Below are 21,563 nucleotides of genomic sequence, written 5' to 3' on the forward strand. Positions count from 1 at the left end.
TTTTTTTTTGAGACGGAGTCTGGCTCTGTCGCCCGGGCTGGAGTGCAGTGGCCGGATCTCAGCTCACTGCAAGCTCCGCCCCCCGGGTTTACGCCATTCTCCTGCCTCAGCCTCCCGAGTAGCTGGGACTACAGGCGCCCGCCGCCTCGCCCGGCTAGTTTTTTGTATTTTTTAGTAGAGACGGGGTTTCACCGTGTTCGCCAGGATGGTCTCGATCTCCTGACCTCGTGATCCGCCCGTCTCGGCCTCCCAAAGTGCTGGGATTACAGGCTTGAGCCACCGCGCCCGGCCGAATATACTTCTTTAGTTCATCTCTCTCACATTTTCTCAAAGGCAGGTACTAGGCCAGGTGGCACTTCCTACATTCTTCCCAGAAATGTTCTTAGGCAGATCCCTGATATGGTGAAATATCCTCTCAAATTTCCGTGTTAGAGCAGGCAGTAGTGTTGCCCACATTCCTCCAGTTCATTTTCTCCAATTTCCAATGAGATTTTTTTTGTTTTTGAGACAGTCTTGCTATGTTGCTTGGACTGGAGTGCAGTGGCTTCACAGGAGCAATCATAGCACACTGCCGTCAAACTCCTGGGCTCAAGTGATCCTCCTGCCTCAGCCTCCCTCGTAGCTGTGACTACAGGCAAGCACTGCTGTGCCTGACTCTGATTTGAGGTGGTTTTTTTTTTGGTTTTTTTTTTAAGACGGAGTCTTGCACTGTCACCCAGACTGGAGTGCAGTGGCGCAATCTCGGCTCACTGCAACCTCTGCCCCAAGTAGCTGGAATTAAAGATGCGCGTCACCACACCCAGATAATTTTTGTATTTTTAGTAGAGACGGGGTTTCAGCATATTGGCCAGGCTGGTCTTGAACTCCTGACCTCAAGAGATCCTCTTGCCTCAGCCTCCCAAAGTCCTGGGATTACAGGTGTGAGCCGCCGTGCCTGGCCTAATTTGAGTTTGTAAAATGATTGCTGTTGCTGTGTAGAGAATAGTTTAGAGAGGTAGGTCCTGCTGGCAAGTATGGTGTCTTTGTGCAAATGCAAGAAAGGCTTCTACTCTGTGTGGACCAGTTAGAAAAAATGCAGCACTGTGTCCCAGCTGGGCCAGGTCAAAAGGCTTTAGCCCCCTGAGCCAGACTTGTGCAGGCACAGCCTGTGCAATCATGTGGCCACCCTGGGGAGGAGGAGGGTGGATGTGAACAAACAGTGCTTTTGCAGTCACCCAGGGATGGTGTAGCAGCACTGGATAAAGCTTAATGACAGGGAGGGATTGAGATGGAGTGAGATTGGGTTTGTAGTGAAAATCAGCAAGAAGGAGGTGATTATTTGGAGATGGTTGATGGAGAGGGAGGTAACAAGGTTGATTCAGAAGTTTCTGGCATAAACAACTGAGTAGGATGGGATGGTGGAACCATTATGATGATTGAGAACACCGGAGGAGGAGCGGCTTGGCACGAGGTGTGGGAGGGAAGATAATGCCTTTTTGGATGTGTGCTTTGTTTGTGAGACATCCAAGTAAAGACGAGGAGTAGACAGTTGCTACTCCTGAAAGAGATCTGGGGTGGAGATACATGTTTGGGAGCTGTTGCATATAAGTAATTACTGCATAAAAAGCACTCATCCAAAGAGGGTATAGAATGAGAAGAGAAAAGGGCTGGACCCATACAGTTTGATCACTGTATTTGGTAGAAGAAGAGAGGCCTGTTAAGGGTACTGAGAAGTGTGATATTCATGCGGGGCAGGGAGGAAATGAAGGGTCTGTGATGTTTTTGTTTTATTTTGTTTCAGATTGAGATGGGAGAAATTTAAACATGCTCTAATGCTACTGGGATTTTGTTTGTTTGTTTTGTTTTTGGCAGGATCTCTCTCTGTTGCCCAGGCTGGAGTGCAGTGGCACAATCTTAGCTCACTGCAACCTCCACCCCCTGGGGCTCATGCTATCCTCCCACCTCAGCCTTCAAGTAGCACCAAGGGTGCACAGCACTATGCCTGGCTAATTTTTGTATTTTTTTTCTAGAGATGGGTCTCACCGTCTGTGTTGTCCAGGCTGGCCTCAAATTCCTGAGCTAAAGCAATCTGCCCACCTTGGCTTCCCAAAGTGTGGGATTATAGGCATGATCCACTGTGTCTGGCCACTACTGGGAATTTTCTGGTAGAGAGGAAGAGCCTAAAGATGCAGGAGGGTGAAATAAATGATAGGACCAGTTTTCAGAGAAGGTGAGAACACAGTGCAGAAATTGTTCTCTGATGGAAGGAGGGAGGGAGAGGATGGATAAAGATGCTTTAGATTTTGGGACCAGGATCGTGAGGACTTTTTTCTGAAGGAAGTGGCAAAACTAGTGGCTGAGTTTGGGGTGTGTCTGTGTGTGCAGTCAGATATTTCTTCAACCAGCATTTAGTAAGCATTTTCTAGTGCCAAGCTTTGTGTTTGGCTCCCTGGAAAGTATTATGAATGACGATTGCCTTGAAGCTTGGCCCTGTCTGTTCACCTGAAATAGCCTTGCACCGCTTTTTCTGCAAATTGCTTCCTACCTTTGACCTTACACGCTTGATAACTAAAGGCAGTAAATGCTCAGTTGATCTTTTTTTTTTTTTGAGATGGAGCCTCGCTCTGTCACCCAGGCCGGAGTGCACTGGTGTGATCTCTGCTCACTGCAAGCTCTGCCTCCCAGGTTCACGTCATTCTCCTGCCTCAGCCTCCTGAGTAGCTGGGACTATAGGTGCCCGCCACCACGCCCGGCTAATTTTTTGTATTTTTAGTAGAGACAGGGTTTCACCGTGTTAGCCAGGATGGTCTCGATCTCCTGACCTCATTATCCGCCCGCCTTGGCCTCCCAAAGTGCTGGGATTACAGGCGTGAGCCACCGCCTCAGCTGATCTTCTGATGGGCATCAAAGCCACTAGGGGTGACGGTCCTGGAGGGGAGGGACCTTTTCAACCCCCTTCCACACCATGCAGGTTCATGTCCCACGTCATGGTTCTCAGTGTTGGCTATACACTAGGAACACCTGTGGAGCTTTTAAAACAATCTGACACCCAGGTCAAACTCTATACCAATTCCATCAAATATCTGGTAGGGGGACTCAGTTATTGGTCCTTTTTGAAAGCTCCCTTGCGGTTCCAGTGTACAAACCAGATTGAGAGCTACTTGCCTGTTGAGTGGCCCGAGTCCAGTTAAAGCCACTCTGCTGTGTTGAGCTCCAGTCCCTGCTGCCTGGAGTTTACAGCATTTGTCAGTTGTGTGGGACAGAAAATAAGGCTAAGACCAATTGTGCAGGATAGAAAACAAGGTTGAGATCATATTGGTATCCAGAGCAGGAAGCAAATGACAGTCCTTTGGGGGTGTTGAAAGGAAGTGTAAGAACTTCTATTTACAATTTTATAAGCATTTAAGGTCAGGAGTGCCAGTGGGCCCTCCTTCAGTTTTTTGGTTTTTTTTTTTTTTTTTTTTTTGAGACGGAGTCTCGCTCTGTTGCCCAGGCTGGAGTGCAGTGGCACAATCTCAGCTCACTGCAACCTCCGCTTCTCAGGTTCAAGCGATTGTCCTGTCTCAGCCTCCTGAGTAGCTGGGATTACAGGCACATGCCACTGTGCCTGGCTAATTTTTGTGTTTTTAGTAGAGACAGGGTTTCACCATGTTGACCAGGCTGGTCTCGAACTCCTCACCTCAGGTGATCCACCTGCCTGGGCCTCCCGAAGTGCTGGGATTATAGGTGTGAGCCACCGCGTGCGGATCCTCCTTCAGTCCTGTGTCCTGTATGGTGAATGTGGTTCCTTAATCTAAGGTGGATAGGAGACAGGGATTCCTTGCCTAGCTGGAGCCCTGCTCACCTGGCTATCAAGCATACTGCGAGATGTTGCAAGTTAGGAGCTATAGGGTGTCATCGAGTTGTTTAACTTTAGAAACACAAAGCCTTTAAATTAGAGCATCTCTCAACCTAGACTTGTCCCTGAGCCGGTGATAGGTATACTGAGATACTGCATTTCTCTCAGCCCTCTCCCTTCAGCGAAGACAGCTGAAACTGAAGTTCCGTGGTTGCCTTTTGGTATATATGTCATGGCATGAGAAAGAATCATTGCTTTAGTCTGTAGAAGCTTTGTCATCCTTTGCCATGCCCTGGGGAGGGAGCAGGGCCATCCTTTGCACCCATCAGAGCATTCCTAGTTCTCTTGTTGCCAGATGTGTAAGAGTGGTTGAGCTTACAGGTGTCTGCATCTCTCTTTAGCAGAAAGATGGGGTTTCAAATGTGTTGCCTCTTTCCAACTTTGCTATACCTATCAGTAGTCAGATATTTTGGGGAGAAGGGAAAAATCCAAGGTAAACGTGAGGGTCTTACAGTGAATTACTTTTCAAAATAAATTTCTGCTACCGAGGGGCATTTGGGAAGTGGCTGTGTGGAGATGTTTTCATTGTAATGTGAACATATTGCCAAAAAATGTTGTACATTTGTGAGTTACCAAAGCTCTCAAAGGAAAAAAAAATTAAAAACTGGGAAATAGAATTGTGTAACTACTTTAAGTGAAAAGTATCAATGAGTTTTTAATCCATTTGTTAATTTTATAGGGCACCTGCAGACTATTTTTATTAGTCTTTACAATTTATTGAAACCCACTGGGTGAATTTCACCAAAAACCTGTGTGATTGGTGGACAGAGGAAACTAAGTGTCAAGATTTAGGTAGCAGAACCAGGAGTGCACTACTGTAATTGAAGTAATAGGTTTTATTGCATCTTCCAAGTTTTTGTATTATGATACATGTAATTTATTAGTACAGTAGTGAGAGACAGGACTAGCTGGATTTCCTAGGCCCACTAAGAATCCCTAAGCCTAGCTGGGAAGGTGACTGCATCCATCTTTAAACAGGGGGCTTGCGACTTAGCTCACACCCGACCAATCAGGTAGGAAAGAAAGCTCTCTAAAATGCTAATTAGGCAAAAACAGGAGGTAAAGAAATAGCCAGTCATCTATCTCCTGAGAGCACAGCAGGAGGGACAATGATCGGGATATAAACCCAGGCATTTGAGCCGGCTACCCTCTTTGGGTCCCCTCCCTTTGTGTGGGAGCTCTGTTTTCACTCTATTAAATCTTGCAATTGCACTCTCTTCTGGTCCGTGTTAGGGCTTGAGCTGAACTTTCACTCGCCATCCACCACTGCTGTTTGCTGCCATGGTAGACCTGCCGCTGACTTCCATCCTTCCAGATCTGGCAGGGTGTCCGCTGTGCTCCTGATCCAGGGAGGCACCCACTGCCACTCCTAATTGGCCTAAAGCTTGCCATTGTTCCTGCACGGCTAAGTGCCTGGGTTCATCCTAATCGAGCTGAACACTAGTCACTGGGTTCCACAGTTCTCTTCCATGACCCACAGCTTCTAATAGAGCTGTAACACTCACCACATGGCCCAAGATTCCATTCCTTGGAATCCGTGAGGCCAAGAACCCCAGGTCAGAGAACACAAGACTTGCCGCCATTTTGGAAGCACCCCCCACCATCTTGGGAGCTCTGGGAGGAAGGACCCCCCAGGAACAGTAGTATACACATATAATTTTTAAATAAACATATTAAGGATACTCTTAGGGTCTATACTAAGAAATTTTACATGCTTGTCATGAAAAACTTTGAATCAAAGTCCTGGGTATGTGTATATGACTTTGACTCTAAGTCAAGTGTAAATGTAACTATATAGATATGCCATGTATATAATGTAAATGAAATATATACATATATTTATATAGTAGTCTGAGAACTCGCTGGCTGGTGAACTTTAAAACAGCCTCTTTCTCATGATATACCACTCCAGTTTATCCAGTGGAAAAGAAAATTACTGCTGGATTAAAAGTAAGTGCTCAGGCTGGGTGTGGTAGCTCATGCCCGTAATTTCAGCACTCTGGGAGGCCAAGGCAGGCAGATCGCTTGAGCCCAGGAGTTCGAGACCAGCCTGGGCAACATGGTAAAACTCCATCTCTACATAAAAATACAGAAATTAGCTGGGTGTGGTGGTGTGTGTCTGTAGTCCCAGCTACTCAGGAGGCTGAGGTGGGAGGACTGCTTGAGCCCAGGAGTCGAGGCTGTGGTGAACCGTGATTGGGCCACTACATTCAAGCCTGGGTGACAGAGCGAGACCCTGTCTCAAAAAAAAAAAAGTGCTCAAACTAAAGAGTGATAAATATGTTGTATACATGTCTTGTTTCTCTTGAAATGTGTATATTTTATCATTCCATAATGTATACATATATCAAAATATCACATTATACCCCATAAATATACACAATTATTATTTGTCAATTAAAAATTAATTTTTTTTTAAAGAAGCCACTTAATGTAGAATTTGCAGTAGTCTTCTGGTTGGTGCAGGATTCAGCAGGGGTCAAGTAATCAAGAATTTCCTGAAATCAGCAGCTGGACCCAGGAATGCGCTTAGGACACTATCCCAGACTTTGGGGCTGGCCAGGCTTGTTTGTCCTCTTCATGTAAATGCAGAACTTGCCTCTGAAATATCCCTAATCCTTTCATATAGGTGGAACCTCCTGATCTCATCCGTTGTCTACACATTTCTTACATCTGTTATGCTAACTAACGCAGTCCTTGTATTCACCTAGGAGGATCTGGTTCTCACACTACTTATGCTAATTAACAAAACCTGGTTTGCAATTAAAAAGCCTGAAGCACACGCTATATCTGCTGCTGGAGTATGGCCATCCCAGGAATGTGCCCCTGCCTAGGGCGCTTAACTTCCATAAACCCCAGGGTATAGATAAAAACCCATGCATGTATGTCTCACTGCTACGCGGAAGAAGTGTTTTTCAAGTCAGTAATAAACAACCCACCAATTTTGTTGTTGATTACTTGTGTCAGAAAACTTATGAGTTCCCTGAAAATAAGAGGCATGGCTATAAAAATACAGGATGTAAAAAAAAAAAAAATGTATAAGTGGAAATTAGTACCTTTAACATAAGTGTTTTCCAAAGACATTTCTGACCATTTTGAGGCATGTCCTCTGTGCTGTATTCTCCCATTAGGAAAGAGACCAGTTTTTGATGGTAGATATGATTTTGCAGCATATCAGAAGTTAGCACTATGAGGTAGATTGGTCATGCTCAGTAATATTATTTTGGGTCAAAATAAGATGTAAATTTTTTTTTTTTCCTTTTTTTTTTTGAGACTGGTCTCACTTTGTTGCCCAGGCTGGAGTGCAGTGGCACGATCACGGCTCACTGCAGCCTCCCCCGAGTCAGCTCAGCTGACTCCCACATCAGCCTCCCGTAAATATTTTCTAAAAATGGACCAGGGGCTGGGCATGGTGGCTCACGCCTGTAATGCCAGCACTTTGGCAGACTGAGGCTGGCAGCTCACTTGAGGTCAGGAGTTCAAGACCAGCCTGGCCAACATGATGAAACCTTGTCCCTGCTAAAAATAAAACAAAAATAGCTGGGTGTGGTGGCATTTGCCTGTAATTCCAGCTACTCAGGAGGCTGAGGTGGGAGAATCACTTGAACCCGAACCCGGGAGGCGGAGGATGCAGTGAGTCAAGATCGCGCCTCTGTACTCCAGCCTGGGCAACAGAGCGAGACTTTGTCTCAAAGAAAAAAAGGAAATGAGAACAGAGAATGTGTGACTGACACCACAGAGAAATGTCAGATGTCTCTTTTGGGGTTCTGTGGGTGCCCCTCCCTCCCAAAAAAGTAGAATTGGGTGAAGGGACTGCAGCAGAGCGTGAAAGGACACATACCCACAAGGGTGAAGCTGCAGGCTCTGGTTAAAGGCAGCTTTCCACTAGATCTTGACCCTTAGAAAAGCCACTTATGCCCCAGGGCCTCAGCTTTTTCCTGAGTTACAGAGGAGGATGCAACTTGGGGCTAGATGGACATTTTTGTTATGGACTTACAATATGCTCTTAAGTTTTCTTTGTCATGTAAGTTTGAGAAATGCTGAATACCATGTCTCTGTCTTTAAATATTTACAGCAGACATGACTGTCTTAAGGGCTAAGAAATAAGGAGCCAAACCAGCAGCAGAGAATCTTGTCTTGTCTTTTCTTTTTCTCTCGTTGAGATAGAGTCTCGCTCTGTCACCCAGGCTGGAGTGCAATGGCGTGATCTCAGCTCACTGCAACTTCCGCCTCCCGGATTCAAGCAATTCCCCTGCCTCATCCTTCAGAGTAGCTGGGATTACAGGCACCCACCACCGTGGCTGGCTAATTTTTGTGTTTTTAGTAGAGACGGGGTTTCACCATGTTGGCCAGGGTGGTCTAGAACTCCTGACCTCAGATGATTTGCCCGCCTTGGCCTCCTAAAGTGCTGGGATTACAGGTGTGAGCCACCGTGCCCTGCCACACTTGTCTGTCTTTATGCGTTTGTTTCTTGTAATTTATGGGACCACAGACTCCACCCCTATCCTGAAGACCTAGTAATTGCTCCCAGAGCTGCTGTTTCCAGCAACACTAGATGCTTCCTAAAGTTTCTTTCAGCTCTACAATGGATGCATTGTTCTAAAAATAGTTTGTAACTATATTGACCAAGCCTATAATTTCCCCCAGAAATCTCAGCAAATAACCACTATGTGAATTCCTGGAGAGCAGGGAGTATGTGTTATTTATGGGGAGTATTTTTCTCCCCAGAGCCTAGGAATCTGTTTTGTATAATATATTCTCAGTATGGAATTGAGTTGAGTGTATTGAAGTATTTGTTAGTAAACCTGAAATACGGATTTTCATTTTTGAAGTCTGAAAAAGTTACCCTTAGACATGAGCTCAGATTTGAACAAAAGTCAGAAAAGGGAAAATAATGAATAATAATACATTGCCAATATTAAGGACTCATTATTTGTCAAATACAGTATAAACATGTTACAAGTTAGCTCACTTTTTATAAAAACTCTAAGGTATATATGATCATTTCCCCAATGAAATTGTTTAAAGTTAATTTTTTAAAAAAAACAATGAAAACACTGAAGCTAGGAGAGGCTAAGTATTTGCTGAAGTTTGGGTTGGGGAATGGTAACTCCCAGGTCTCCTGCTGGGGTGGGCAGGCTGGAGAGCTGAAATCATTGCCACTGTACTCGTCTGCATCTCAGATGTAAACAAACCCAAAAGAAAATATTCAGGACTGGGCACAGTGGCTCACACCTATCATCCCAGCACTTTGGGAGGCCAAGGTGGATCACTCGAGCACAGGAGTTCAAGACCAGCCTGGGCAACAGTGCAAGACCTTGCCTCTACAAAAAGTACAAAAATTAGCCAGGCATGGTGGCCTGTGCCTGTACTCCCAGCTACTCAGGAGGCTGAGGTACAAGGATCGCTTTGAACCTGGGAAGTCAAGACTATAATAATAGTAAGCTTTGGTTATGCCACTGCACTCTAGCCTGGGTAACAGAGTGATACCCTGTCTCAGAAAAAGAAAGGAAAGAAAAGAAAAGATTCAGCCACTGGTAATCAAATCACAAAATGAAACCTTGATGATGTACCATTTTATAGTTGCAATATCGGCAAAAATAATTATACAGTATATTCATATGCAGTCATTTAACATTATATATAATTAAAATGTATAGTAAATTTAGAGCAAATGGTATCCAGATGTTACCAGGGACAGTATAAGTATGGTTTATTTGGAAGGCAGACAAGAGGCATAGAAACTTACAAGTAGTGACCTAAAATCCTTACTCCTAGGAATTCCAAGGAAATCCTTTAAAAGCAAAGAGAAAACAAAGCTATGAATATACAAAGCTATTCATAGTTCATGTTTATAACAGTGTAATTTGGAAATACCCTTAATATCCAACCAGAAGACGAACTAATTGTGACAAAAACAAATGAAGATACTTTGATAGCCAGTAATCGAAAAAGAATAGAAACTGAAATCCCTGCTGCTATTACATCTGAGCAAAAATATGAGTGTATTGTGCAAAGGTAAGTACCAGAAGAGAACGGGGAACGTGAACACAGAGGATGTGTCAGTGAAGTGAGATTGTCAATGGATTTTTGTTTTTGGGAAATTATATGCTTTGCAAATATATTTAATTGGAGCTTATTTTGGAGAACTGTCACCACTTTATCCCAGTTGGCAATTTTTAAAGAAAATTACTGAAGTGAACATAACAAATGCAAACATTTCAGCAGTGTTTGAATAAACATCCTCTCTCCGAAAAAGGAAGATCCTCACCGAATAGTTTTGGGTGTGTGCTTCTCACAGTTCTTCCAGTGCGTGTTTATAATATATTTATCTGGAGGCTGTTTTTTTTGTTTGCTTGTTTGTTCGTTTTCAGACGGAGTCTCACTCTGTCGCGGTTCAAGCGATTCTCCTGCCTCAGCCTCTTGAGTAGCTGGGATTACAGGTGCGTGCCACCACGCCTGGCCTTCTCTGAACGTGCTGAGGTGCAGCTCATCTGTGAATACCACATCATCTCACATACCTCTTTTCATGTCATTACAATGAGCATTACTTCGTTCTTGGCTTTAGTGCTAATTTCAAATTCAATAACTGTACCACAATATCATTTAGATGATGTGAAATGGAGAATAAAGATTGCCGCTCAGGTTTATGAAGCTGTTTAAAGACACAGTCACAGCTTAGATCACAAATAAGTCCCTGAGGCGACTCTGTTGAAGAGGTTGCTCTGATGTGTCTTAGCACTGAAGCCTTCAGAAAGAGAGTTTGTAACATTCATATCCGCAGGAAGATTTGGGAGATTTCCGAGCTCCTTGAAAGGTTAGGAGGCAGGGCAAGGTATAATTAGAAGCTGTTAATAACCGGATCCAGTGTTGTTCTTGGCCAGAAAGAGAGACTATGCTCTCTTCTCTTTGTTCCCCCGGGAGTCAGCCCTGGGCTGAGCCCTCGCCTCACCTCTTAATCCCAGTAAACTGGAGTAAATGACCATATTCAGAGCAGTGAAAGCCTGGGTTTCTTTACCTGGTAAGTGAGAATAAAAATAGCTACTGACAGGGTGGTTGTGAGAATTAAATAAGAAAAGGTATGTAAAATGCTTGGCAAAGTATTTGCTTATTATTAACAGTTTCCTAAATTCTGAGATAACTTTGTAAAAGCACCATCCATTTGATAATCATCTCTAATCATCTCTAAAGGAAGTTAAAAAAAAAAAAAAAAAAAAAACCACCACCACCACCACAGTAATGAGCATACTTTGTGTCAGTGGGTATCAATTTTGAAAAATATCAGTGTAAGGGAAAAAATGATCTCAGACTCGGGGAAATACAGTACATAGTAGTATTTTGCCTTACAGTTGCCCCCCGCCCCATCACACATCTGCTAAGGAACAGCAAAGTGCTTTATCACTTAGGAATTGGGGACCCCCTACATGAGTCCAGCTGCTTCTTTGTGCAGGTAAGGAGACCAAAGTCCAGAGAAGCAGGTTGTTTTCTGGGTTTCTTTTTATGGTTTTGTTTGTTTGTTTGTTTTGAGACAGTCTTGCTCTGCCTCCCAGGCTGGAGTGCAATGGCGTGATCTCTGCTCACCGCAACCTCTGCCTCTGAGGTTCAAGCGATTCTCCTGCCTCAGCCTCCCATGTAGCTAGGACTACAGGTGGAAACCACCATGCCTGGCTTATTTTTGTCCTTTTAGTAGAGACGAGGTTTCGCCATGTTGGCCAGGCTAGTCTTGAACTCCTGACCTCAGGTGACGCTCCCACCTCAGCCTCACAGAGTGCTGGGATTACAGGCCTGAGCCACTGCGTCAGGCCTGGGTTTATCTTTAGATACACATTTTAGAGTATCTAAAATCATGTTAGGCTCCCAGACAATAATTTAGAACCTGTAAGTACTGAACTTTCATTTCCTTCTCTGGAAAAGACTATGAGCTATTAAGGCATACTTAACACAAAGCATCCAAGATGCTGCCCTACATTTTTTGGGAGAAAGGAAGTGGATTTTGTAATATTTGGACATTTGTTGTTTTTTTTTTTTTTATTTTTTGAGTTCATGCTAATTGAATAGACCCAAGGAATAGTGTGGGTAAAGGGGTGTGAGACAAGCCTAAGACTCGACAGAGGCCACTCCAAAGCATCCACATGGATAGGTTCACAGAGACAGAGTGATGTGGGATTCAGTGCTGAAGTGAGAGACGACGATAATTCCTGTTTATTGAGCATCTGCTGTGTGTACCGGTCACTGTGCTTGGCACTTTGCAGGTTACTTAATCATCACTGACCAAATGAGATGGGTCATTACGATATCTTCATTTTTCAGATAAGGAAACTAAGGCTCAGAGAGGTTAAGCAACTTGCGGAAACCATGCATTTAGGAAGTAGCATGGGCTATGGCTTCACTTCTGTTTGACTTCACACTTCTGTTTTGCTCTGTGGCCTCCAACAGTGAATGATGTTGGATTTCAAAGAGGGGCAATCATTGTGGTTTGGGAAAGGACCACGGGAAGGGGTTGAGCTGGATTTTGAACATGTAGAGGAAATTGGGCAGAGAGTGCTTTTCATTTTTGCTAATGGTTAGCCTTCTATTTTGTCATCTGGAATAAGGATGCTTACTCTGACAGCCACATTTAGCAAACTGAAAATCCAGATTTGAGGGCTACCTCTAAAAACAAGGAATCTAGAATTTGGGAACTAGCATTTCTGAGACCAAGCCATTTAGGAGCCTCACGTACTTGCAATTGGGACTGTTTAGAAAACCCAAGACGTGTGGCCCATGTGACACACAGGATGAGTGACCTCAGGGCCAAAAACCCAGGGCCACCTCATCTTTAAGAGGGGACAACATGAACTTTAATTTTCCAAACTAAAATTTTGTTTCCATAAAACTGTGGTGTTCTATTTGGTATTATAAACTACCTACTTTTAGATTTGAGAAAAAGAAAAAAGTCCATTACTCTTTAGTGTGGAATTTCAAAGTAGACAATGAGATCTTTTATTCTCATTTTTGGTCTGCAGTGATAATGAGGTTGAAGATTGCTATTAAAAAAAAAACTGGTTTTTGTATGTATATATATATAGATATTTCTGCACAAGCCCATCAAAGTCAGCCTCTGCAAATGAAGTCTCCTGCCTGAGAGGACAGGTTTTTATCATGTAAAAGTGAGTTTCGCTGTTACTTAGACTTTAAGCAAATTGGGTAACAGTAAAGGTGCATAGGCAGTCGGAAACACACTGACCTTTTGGAGAAAGTTGGACAACCTTTGTTCTTTTGTCTCTAAACTTTCATGACACTAAACTCAAAAAGGTTATTTTTTTTTTCAGACAACCTGAGGTCATACCTACCTATATGCTAATATATTTTTCTTCACTGTCTTCTCTTAAATTAAGGTTTTTTTTTTATTATTTACTGAGACAGAGTCTTACTCTGTCACCAGGCTGGAGTGTAGTGGTGCAATCTTAGCTCACTGAAACTTCTGCCTCCCAGGTTCAAGCGAGTCTCATGCCTCAGCGTCCCGAGTAGCTGAGACTGCAGGTGTGCACCACTACACCTGGCTAATTTTTGTATTTTTAGTAGAGACAGGGTTTCACCATGTTGGCCGGGCTGGTCTCGAAATCCTTGCCTCACGTGATCTGCCCACCTTGGCCTTCCAAAGTGCTGGGATTACAGGCATGAGCCACTGTGCCCAGCCTCTTAAATTAATTTTAAAAAGCCTCTTCTGGGGCGGGAGCGGTGGCTCACACCTGTAATCCCAGCACTTCGGGAGGCCGAGGTGGGGGAATCACGAGGTCAGGAGTTTGAGACCAGCCTGGTCAACATGGTGAAACCCCCGTCTCTATTAAAAATACAAAAATTACCTGGGCCTGGTGGTGCGTGCTTGTGATCCCAGCTACTCAGGAGGCTGAGGCAGGAGAATTGCTTGAACCTGGGAGGCAGAGGTTGCAGTGGGCCTAGATCATGCCATTGCACTCTAGCCTGGGCGACAGAGTGAGACTCTGTCTCCAAAAAAAAAAAAAAAAAAAAAAGCCTCTTCCATGTAACATTCTTCATCTCATTCACTTGCCTGCTCTGAAGGTGCATCTAGTCACATAGTAAGCCAGCTGCATCTCTTAAAATCATAACAAAGAGGTTGAAAACTCCCAAGGTTAAATCTGAGGAAATTCAGTGCATTAAGCATATGCGCACTGCTGTGCAGCCATCTCACACTATCCATTCCTAGAACTTTTCATTATCCCAAACAGAAGCTCTGTTCTCATGGAAACATTAGCTCCCCATTCTTCCCTCCCCCAGCCCTGGAAACTACCACGCTACTTTCTGCCTCTGCACATTTTACTACTCTAGGTACCTCTGTAAGTAGAATCATAGTGACAGGTGAAGCCAGCTGGGCTTCTGAGTCCGGTGGGGACTTGGAGAATTTTTGTGTCTAGTTAAAGGATTGTAAATGCACCAATCAGCACTCTGTAAAATGGACCAATCAGTACTCTGTAAAATGGACCAATCAACGTTCTTTAAAATGGACCAATCAGCGCTCTGTAAAGTGGACCAATCAGCGCTCTGTAAAATTGACCAATCAGCAGGATGTGAGCAGGGACAAAGGAATACAAGCTGGCCATTCCAGCCAGCAGCAGCAACCGGGTCTAGTGCCCTTCGAAGTTGTGGAAGCGTGGTTCTTTTGGGTTTTCGCAGAACGTCTTGTTGGTGCTCACTCTTTGGGTCCGCCATACCTTTATGAGCTGTAATACTCATTGACGAGGGTCTGCGGCTTCATTCCTGAAGTCAGCGAGACCACGAACCCACCGGAGGAACAGATAACTCCGGACAGGCCACCTTTGAGAGCTGTTAACACTCACTGCGAAGGTCTGCGGCTTCACTCCTGACAGGTCAGGGAGACCACGAACCTACTGGAAGGAAGAAACTCGGGACACATTTGAACGTGTGGAGGAACAAATTCCGGACACACCATCTTTAACTCTCACCGGGAGGGTCGGCGGCTTCATTCTTGGTCAGTGAGATCCAGAACCCCCCGGGAGGAATAAATTCCAGACGCAATAGCATATCTGTTCTGTTGCGTCTCACATTTGAGTTAGCATAATGCCTCCCGGATTCATTCATGTTGTACCCTGAGCCAGAATTTCATTCCTTCTTAAAACCAAATACTGATCTGTTGTATGGATATACTACATCTTGTTTATCAGTTGCTTTTCTTAACCATTAGGATGGTCTTCATTTGGATACGATACAATCATGGACATTCCTTTGGCTTTCAAAGGAATTAATGAAATTTGTATGGGTAAAGCCACATATGTATTTCTAGCAATACATTTTAAATTTAAAGAGGTTTATATTGGTATTGAGAAAGCACTGCAACTAACAGCAGAGGTTTTGGGGTGACTTTTTTGCTGTTGAAAACACAAATACTAATGTCTTGAGAGCATATGATTGTAGAATCCTTTTTGAATTCCTACATTTTCTCATTTTCATTCTTGCTTTGGTACTGAACTGCAGCTAGAATATGCAAGCCCTGCTGATTTGCCGTGGGCCCCGCTATGGTGGCCAAACATGATGGAGAAAAGAGATGGGCCTGAGAAGGGGGAGCCCTTAGCAGGATCATTCTTGTGTATCAGGTCTGCCCTGCTGGTTGCCCTCATTTCATCCTTCCCCTTCTTTTCTTTTTTGGTTCCATTAATGTATCGTCTCCAGGTTCTTGGGAAAAGGATTCGTCCAGGCCAGGTATTGGGTGTTCTTTCATCCTTTCAAGATACCATTTCATGTTTATTTTTATTTTTTTTGAGACAGCCCTTCGCTCTGTCACCTATCCTGGAGTGCAGTGGGGCAATCATAGCTCACTGCAGCCTCGACTTTCCAGGTTCCAATAGTCTTCCCACCTCAGACTCCCAAGTAGCTGGGACCACAGGTATGCACCACGCCTGGCTCATTTTTGTATCTTTGGTAGAGACAGGGTTTCACCATGTTGCCCAGGCTCATCTCAGACTCCTGAGCTGAAGTAATCCGCAGCACCTCGGCCTACCAAAACGTTAGGATTACAAGCGTGAGCCTTTATGCCCAGCGCATTTTGTGTTTAAAGAGAGATCAGATGAGAACAGCTTTGGCCTTTATTCTTGTGTGTGTGTGTGTGTATATATATACTTTTCACCAAAAAAAAAAAAAGTTTCCAGAATGTTTTGGCTTTTCTCCATTTCCTTATTTTTGGGGGACAGTTTTAGCCTTTGCACAATTACCAGGCAAACCTCATTATACACAAGAGGGATCATCCCAGGGGAGGGCAGAACTGGCTCTGGAGCCACTGCTGTGGCTCCTCCTTTGCAGAACTTTCTGCAGCCTACTTCTCAGGTGGGCTCGTTTCTGTGAGATCATTTAAATCATTCTGTTTGCGTGTCTGAGTGACAGTGACCCCGTTTATCATTACTGTTTCATTACTGAAACTTGCCCTTGTTTGCATAGACGTGCTTACAAATTTACTCATCGTGGCTCACCATATTGAGAAACAGATTTCGTGTCATAATAGAGTGCAGAAGGACGTCCTTAGGGTTTCGGAACCTAAGTGGCAAACAGCTGTTATCTCTTACTCACCTTCCTCTTGTTTTTAAAACTGCTTTTCATTGCTATCACAATCTCCTCTTCCTGGCAGGCTTCCTTTGCTTCAGGTTTCCCCTAACTGAGCAAGCCAAGAAGTCAGAAAAGCATTTCTCTCCTATTTTCTAATATCTAAATCTTACCCATTTTCAAGATTCAGGTCAATTGTAATTGATCCTTCTTGGATCCTTTCTTTTCCTCCTGACGAATTTACGGTTTTCCACTTTGTGGCATAGACTGAGGTGTATTTCATCTTTCCTGCAAAGTCAATAGGCAGAAAGGGTGCGAGTGGGTTCTTCCCCCAGGCTGTCAGCTGGTGTGTCCCTGGTATGCCTTTGGGAGAGAGAGCATGGGGAAAGAGAGGATGCTTTTTCTTCTGTTAACGTGCTAATAAAAACTATTTTCATTACTGATTGAAATGCAAGGGTTATTTAAATGACATTTTGTCTCAAAGTAGTATAATGATTACATGAAAAAAATTCTATAGAACTTTTCATGTCATTAATTCAGGTATGGAGAACTGCTATTTTTTCTTCTGTATGTAAACTACACAGATGAAACCTAATTTTATTTAATTTCATCTAACTTAGAAGGCATCAAATTTCATTATGTATTTTAACATTTTTATATAATTACAAAATATGTTTTAATATAGGATTACTCAGAAAAAAGAAAAAAAAAGTCTGGGCGTGGTGTCTCACGCCTGTAATCCCAGAACTTTGGGAGGCCAAGGTGGGAGGATTGCTTGAGGCCAGGAGTTCGAGACCAGCCTGGCCAACATGGTGAAACCCCGTCTCTATTAAAAATACAAAAATTAGCCAGATTGGTGGCGTGTGCCTGTAATCTCCTGGGAGATTGTGCAACTGCACTCCAGCCTGGGCGACAGAGCAAGACTCCGTCTCAAAATAAAATATATATATGTATGATTAAATAGTGGCTGAAATTGTAAAAAGAAACCAGAATGAAGGAAAGGAAATTCCTGTACCCATTCTGCTTAATCAAGACTTTAGGACAAGCTTGTCATCCCACAGCCCAGGATGGCTTTGAGTTCTGTCCTACATACATGTGTAAACTTTCTTAAAACATTATGAGATTTTTTTTGTGATTTTTTTTTTTTTTTTTTTTTTTGAATTCATCAGCCATTGTTAGTGTTGGTGAATTTTATGTGTGGCCAAAAACAATTCTTTTTCCAGGGAATAAGGCCCAGGGAATCTAAAAGATTGGACACCCCTGCTTTAGAATATTGATTTGTATCAGTTATATATAAAAACCGATTACCATCTTTATAGATCTTAATTTTATCACTACCTGTAAGGCTTTTTTAAAATGTAGTTCTTATTTTAATCAGAGTTATAAATGCACGTGATTTAAAAAAGAAGATATTTCCACAAGCGTGTCAAGAGCTATGAAGGGTCTGAGATTTTACCCTACTTGAAAGCTAACAAGCCTGTTACAATTTTCATGGATCCTGGCAAAAGACACAGACTTCTGGGCCAGAGGTGAAGTGCCATTTATGACCTGTATTAAGCAGTCGCAGAGGATCAGCAGTTTTCCTACAGGTTGCTAGAGCCTTACTTCCCACAGAGCAGTATGAAGAGGGCCAAGTGATAACTACAAACAGTGGGTTGCATTATGGGAAAGAAATCCTGAGCTTAGAGAAACCAAATCTTTTATAGTGGGCAGTAAGCATGCTGTGCTTTGCCCCAGGTGACATCGTCTTTATTATGTTGTCAGTAAGAAGGTTTGCCCTTTGCTAGGGAGGGAAACACCATTTCTCTCTAGGCTGTTTGCTATAAAAATAGCCTTGAAAAAATTATCTGGAACAAAAAGACAGTACCTCACTTGCAAGATGTACAGAAATGCAAGGCACTCACAGAGAATTGCCTCCCAACAAAGAGTTGTACTTATGAAAAACAGCATGCTTCTCCCAATGGCCCCCCAAATTTCCTGCTCCCTAGAACTCCGTTGTCCAATAGAAATATAATGTGAGAAATAAAATTTTCTAGTAGCAGCATTAAATAAAAAGAACCAGGGCTGGGCACGGTGGCTCACGCCTTTAATCCCAGCAATTTGGGAGGCTGAGGCGGGCGGATCACAAGGTCAGGAGATCGAGACCATCCTGGCTAACACAGTGAAACCCCAGCTCTACTAAAAATACAAAAAAAATTAGCTGGACGTGGTGGCAGGCGCCTGTAGTCCCAGCTACTCGGGAGGCTGAGGCAGGAGAATGGCGTGAACCCGGGAGGTGGAGCTTGCAGTGCGCTGAGGACAGTGCATTCCAGCCTGGGGCAACAGAGTGAGACTTTGTCTCAAAAAACAAAAAAAAAAAAACAGGTACAAATTTTTTTTTTTTTTTCCTTTTGAAACAGGGTCTTGCTCTCTTACCCAGGCTGGAGTGCAGTGGTGTGATCTTGGCTCATTGCAGCCTTGATTTCCTGGGTTCAGATGATCCTCCCACCTCAGCCTCCCGGGTAGCTGAGACTACAGGCGTGCGCCACCACACTGGGCTAATTTTTTTTTTTTTTTTGTAGAGATGGTGGCCTCACTGTGTTGACCAGGCTGGTCTCGAACTCCTGGACTCAAGTGGTCCTCCTGCCTCAGCTTCCCAAGGTACTGGGATTACAGGTGTGAGCCACTGCACCTGGCCAAATTAACAGTATATTATCTTTGGTATATCAGAATTTTATAATGTTAGTATGTAAACAATATAAAATTATTAGTGAAATATTGAAATGATACATGCGTCTAATATTTCTGTTACGATGTAATAATAGTATCTTGCATGATGTGGTGGTTAAAGTGAAATATAGTCTTACCAAAACAGTAATGTGTTTAAGAGAAAGATTTTATACTGCTTCAAGTTTTAAAATGTAATTAATTAAAATAAAAATTATTTGTTGAGACTAGCCTCATTTCAAGTGCTCAATAGTTGCATGTGACTACTGGCTAACATTCTCTGCTGCATAGCCCTGAAGATAACCATTTTCAACTTTTTACAGATTTCTTTAGTTGGGTATTTTCGTATCTCTAAATAATAATGCTTACACGGTTTCTAAATTATTCAGCTTTAAGTTCTTTCTACTATTAAAGAGGTTTTGTTGTTGTTGTTGTTGTTTGTTTTAATAGAGACAGGGTCTTTCTCTGTCACCCAGTCTAGAGTGCAGTGGTGCAATTGTAGCTCACCGTAGCCTCGAACTCCTGTGCTCATGTGATCCTCCCATCTCAGCCTTCTGAGTAGCTGGGTCTACAGGCATGCATCACCACACCCAGCTAATTTTTGAATTTTTCTTGTTTTTGTAGAGATGGTATCTCACCATTTTGCTTAGGCTAGTCTCAAACTCTTGGGCTCAAATGATCCTCCAACCTCAGCCTCCCAAAGTGCTGGGATAACAGACACGAGCCACCCCACCTGACCATTAAGGAGAGTTTAATCCTCTTTCAACCAAAACCCTCCACCACACTTGGATTCATTTCCTGGCTGTCTCTCATCCCCAAAGTGAACGATTCTGAAAACCTTTCTGTCGTGTGTATGTATTTTGAAATACGACATGGGGTCTTGCTATGTTGATTCGGGTTGTTCCAGGCTGATCTGGAACTCCTGGGCTGAAGTGATCTTCCCACCTCAACCTTGCAAGTCGCTGGGATCGTAAGTGTGTGCCACCATGCCTGGCCTGAAAACTTTTCTATTTCAGCACTGTTTATACTCAAAAAAATCACTGAGGATCACAAAGAGCTTTTGTTTATGTGGGTTATATCTATTGGTATGTATTCTATTAGAAAGTAAAACTGAAGCTGGACATAGTGGCTCATGCCTGTAATCCTAGCACTTTGGGAGGCCAACGCAGGAGGATTGCTTGAGGCTGGGAATTCAAGACCAAGTTTGAGACCAGCTTGGGCATCATAGTGAGACCCTATCTCTACAAAAAACAAAAAAAAAAGAGACACCGGTCGGGTGCACCTGTGGTTGCAGCTACTTGAGAGGCTAAGGTGGAAGGATCACCTGAACCCAGGCTGCAGTGAGCCAAGATCATGACATTGTACTACAGACTGGGTGACAGAGTGAGACCCTGTCTTAAAAAAAAAAAAAGAAACAATCTTAAGTATTACTTCTGTGAAAATAACAATAAGCCCTTTATTTTAACATAAGTAATTTCTTGTGAAAATCTTTTTAGAAAAGTTAGAAGAATAACAGTGTTTTTGTATTTTTGCACATCTCTTTTACTGTTTGGCTTAATAGAAAATACCTGAATTATGATACTTCTGCACTTACTCTGTTGAGAACAAACACATGTAGCCCCTGGAAAACTGCACTGTATATAATAGAGGGAGTGAAAAGGGTGCAGAATGGCCTAGTATTATTATGAAAATAGTTTTGAGACGCTCTGTATATTGTCGTGCTTTTTGTTTGACCACAACTCAATGTTTGTATTATTATAACCATGTATAAACTGAGCCTAGCATACCATGATTGCTTTTTTTTGTTGTTTGAGATAAGAGTCTCACTCTGTTGCCCAGGCTGGAGTGCGGTGGCACCATTTTGGCTCACTGCAACCTCTGGCTCCCAGATTCAAGTGATTCTCCTGCCTCAGACTCCTGAGTAGCCGGGACTACAGACGCGCGCCACCACACCCGGCTAATTTTTGTGTTTTTAGTAAAGATGGGGTTTCACCGTGTTGGCCAGGCTGGTCTCGAACTCCTGATCTCATGATCCGCCCACCTCAGTCTCCCAAAGTGCTGGGATTACTGGCATGAGCCACCACGCCCGACCATGATTTCTTTTATTGTACGTACTTGTTGGCATATTTTACTCACTTGTACTCAATGGCATTTTTTCATATTGTTTGTTTATTATATGCACTTCTACGTTTTTTGGAGATGGAGTCTCACTCCGTCACCCAGGCTGGAGTGCAGTGGTGCTGTCTCAGCTAACTGCAACCTCCACCTCCCAGGTTCAAGCGATTGTCCTGCGTCAGCCTCCCAAGCACCTGGGATTATAGGTGCATGCCACCACACTCAGCTAAGTTTTTGTGTTTTTAGTAGAGACAGGGTTTTGCCGTGTTGGCCAGCCTGGCCTTGAACTCCTGACCTCAAGTGATCAGCTTGC

The 21,563-nt window shown here is 43.5% G+C and overlaps 1 protein-coding gene across 6 annotated transcripts in view; it reads left to right on the forward strand.

The window, feature by feature from the left end:
* GCNT1 (glucosaminyl (N-acetyl) transferase 1, core 2) overlaps positions 1-21,563 on the forward strand; it is an 80,653-nt gene that overhangs the window by 46,254 nt on the left and 12,836 nt on the right. Inside the window, exon 1 of one of the 6 annotated variants that reach the window (XM_025360700.1) lies at positions 14,685-14,867. The exons of the other annotated variants lie outside the window; for them this stretch is intronic. The gene's annotated coding sequence lies outside the window, so the exon portion shown is untranslated. Of the gene's footprint in view, positions 1-14,684; positions 14,868-21,563 lie in introns of those variants that run through there. 6 annotated transcript variants of the gene reach the window in all.

The sequence above is a fragment of the Theropithecus gelada genome, chromosome 15, assembly GCF_003255815.1.
Source record: "Theropithecus gelada isolate Dixy chromosome 15, Tgel_1.0, whole genome shotgun sequence".
NCBI classification, from domain to species: domain Eukaryota; kingdom Metazoa; phylum Chordata; class Mammalia; order Primates; family Cercopithecidae; genus Theropithecus; species Theropithecus gelada.